This window comes from Centroberyx gerrardi, chromosome 11 (genome assembly GCF_048128805.1).
Source record: "Centroberyx gerrardi isolate f3 chromosome 11, fCenGer3.hap1.cur.20231027, whole genome shotgun sequence".
Classification (NCBI taxonomy): domain Eukaryota; kingdom Metazoa; phylum Chordata; class Actinopteri; order Beryciformes; family Berycidae; genus Centroberyx; species Centroberyx gerrardi.
Window position 1 is genome coordinate 8,376,534 of NC_136007.1, and position 3,261 is coordinate 8,379,794.

Here is a 3,261-nt window from a genome sequence, read left to right on the forward strand (position 1 = left end):
AACATCCCTAATCTGTACTGTAATATATACATTTGTTGATATGTACATGTGTCTTGATTATTTCATGTAGTCTCTTCTCCTCTTTTTTTTTTTTTCTGTGAATAGTTGCACCTCTCTTTTATGACTCTCTCCTGCAGCTTGAACAGTTGACGTAGTCGGCAGTTTATAAATGACTCAAAAGGGTATAAATTGCTCTGTTTTATTGTGGTGACAGCTGCAAAGATTAACTTTATTTCCTTGGAAAAATTATAGCTGAAAAAGAATTGGAATATGAACATGGAATGACGGAACATTTGCCTCCCCTTCTCTCCTCTTTCCCCCGCTTGCCACATAAAACCTTCTCCTCTTCTACTGTCTAAAGATGTGTTATACTGGTTGACCAGCAGGGGGTGCTGGTTTCTACTGAATGACAGTCAACACGCCCTTTAAACTTCAACATGACCATCTTCTAACTAACTTGTAAATATGTCCAGACTACCTTGCAATAAATCTTCAATCACTTCAGGTGGCCGATTAGTGTCGGCTGCAAGTTAAAATCCATTCAGATTCAAATCAAATTGTTTTCGTCTTCAGTAATCAAAGTCAAGTGGCATTCAGTTCAGTAATTGTTACACACTCTTAAAAAGGACGTGTAATTTTAACATATCTGTGTTTTCTTTGGGACAAACGTATGTTAATGACAATACATTTTAACACAACATGTGCTGTTATTAACATATTTCGTGTTGAAAAGTAATACAAGTGTGTGTTGTCCCAAAGAAGACACACAGATGTGTTAATGACACTTTTAAAGAGTGCAGGAGTTGGGTTAAAAAGAAGAGGCAATTTCTCAACTGAATTTCATTTGAGTAAAGAGACACTGAAAAGAAATGAGAATTTGAAATTGAATGTAACATCAATCGCCATTCTCCCCCGTCAGGAATCCTGTAATTTCACAGCAGTGAAGTGTCTCTCTTTACCCCTCTTTATTTTTTTTCTACTAACCAAAACTCCTTTGCTACTAACATCATGTCACCAGCTCACACATGCTGGTGGTCTGTGGTGTCCCTCTTGTCCCTCTCTTATCACACACACACCCCGAGCCGTTCAGGCCCCCCCACTTCCCCCAAAATGAAACAGGAGAAAGTTAATGCAACACTATACCTGCACTACTTCTCTCCTCTCTGCCTAGCTAACGATGCCCGGCCTGTTGCAATATTAACTAGCCGATCTTGCTTGTTCCCCATGTACCCGAGCTAGTGTATCCACCATCATACCCCCCACCCCCACCCCTCTACCCCCCCCTCCGGCTCCATTCACAGGTCTAGGATAGCCTACTTCGGCATCTCATTACATAGCCTACAGCACCTATGGCCCACTTCACTCACTTTACCTTACCAAGGGGAATGACTGAGACTATTTTTGTGCAAACTCAGCTATACTAGCAGTTGCCTTAAATGCGCTTTCCCCTTTTCAATTTGTATGTTCCTTTTTAACAATTATTTTTTCAGGCGGTTGATATTATCATGTAATGTAATGTATATTTTTTTTGTTTTTATTTCACAGAGGATTTTTTTTTTTTTTTTTTTTAATCTTTACCCCTTCTGTCTTCCAACGAGAATTTAACCCCTCCTACTTTCGTGTAGATTATTAAATAAACAGAAAAAGGAATAATACTGATAAAAATAAAAAGTTCATGGCCTTTGACCTTGAATGCAAAATGTCTTCATTTTATGTCTTTGTTATAGGTATGTTTGATTAACAGTTTTGCATTGAAGGTAGAATTTTTAACCCTTTTGATACTTTATTCACTCTTTCTGTCAGACTGAATCTATTGGATCATTCAGCATCCTTTATAAGTCCATTATGTTTTCAAATTTCATTACAATAACACTGAATTGAATCTTCTGCGTATTCAGAGTTAAAGAAAGTAAATGATGTACAGCATTCACACTTCGTGATATGGACTCTGCACAGTGGCATAGCGGCTGTTAAACGTGTTTTGAAACAGACTTATATGATTCTTCTGACATCTTTAATTGTCCTCAATACAGTTTACACTTTAAGAGATAATGTTCTAAAATCATGTATCCATTTTGGAAAAAGAGTGAAGAAACCAGAAGTTCATCATACGTATTACATACGTTTCAAATATAGAAGATGCAGTCTGTAAAATTAATTTGTCAATCAAGTTTTGGGTTGCCTATCTTTTTTAGTGCCCTAATATATTTTATTTTGTGCTAGATTTTTTTTTTTTTTCAAATGGATGTGTCATTGTGGAATGAAACTCTTCATTTTCTCAGCTGTTTTCATACAGCCATCCTATCAGGACTCCATTTTGATTTGTTAATGTTGCACTTTTTTGCTCACTCTTGTCTTGTCAGTCTGTATTAGCAGCTGCCATCAGTTGTCCCGGCTAATGGAGGTTGCTGTGTTCAGGTCAGGAAAAGGGAAATAGGTTTTGAGCCATGTCTGGTATTGGCTGCTGCTGATGTGTGTTGCACATGTTTCACTCCACAATCAACGGACAGAAATATCCACAGCAGCTACATTCTTTCCCATTAATGGTCAATAATATTCTTCAAAGACCACATGTTTTGACTTTTTTTTTTCTGTGATATTTTGATCTTTTTCGGGAAATCTGCAGCTGAGAGATGGAAGCTGTCGGTGTTAAACCTCTGTCTCAGAAGTGAACTGGTACATTATGAGAATCCTAAAACCTTCCTGTCCTCTCACCCAGGGAGCAGTGAAGGTCTCTGTTGTAATTGCTAACTGCGTAAAAACAATGGGGTTTTCCGGGTTTCTGGCAGTGGTGGGGTTTTTTTTTTTTTTTTTTGTGTTTGGGCCAGCTGGGATACAGACCAAAGTCAATCCAGGATAACGGTCTGTCTTTTCACTTTAACCGTGGCTGTCCTTGCCAAGCCAGAAGAGGACCGGGGCAGAGGGGGATTTTGTGCTGCAGTTCGGCTCTGCCAAGGGACGTCTGTCATAAAAGCTCTTCTGTCTGTCCTCCCCAATTTCAGCACCTAGTGTCATCGACACAGAGGTCATTGTCAGAGGTTATCTGAAGTTGCACACTGCCTGACTGAATAAAGGGTTCAATTGGTGTACAGTATTTATTCAGCTTTATGTTTTAGGCACAAAAATTAAGCCTTCTATAAGCAGTTTAAATGGTAAAGTGATATAGTTTGTCGGTTTAGAAATGAAGACACTTTATGTAATATTTTATGTCTCTTTATAGATAAAATTAATTCTGACACACATTACAAAAAATAGCCATAA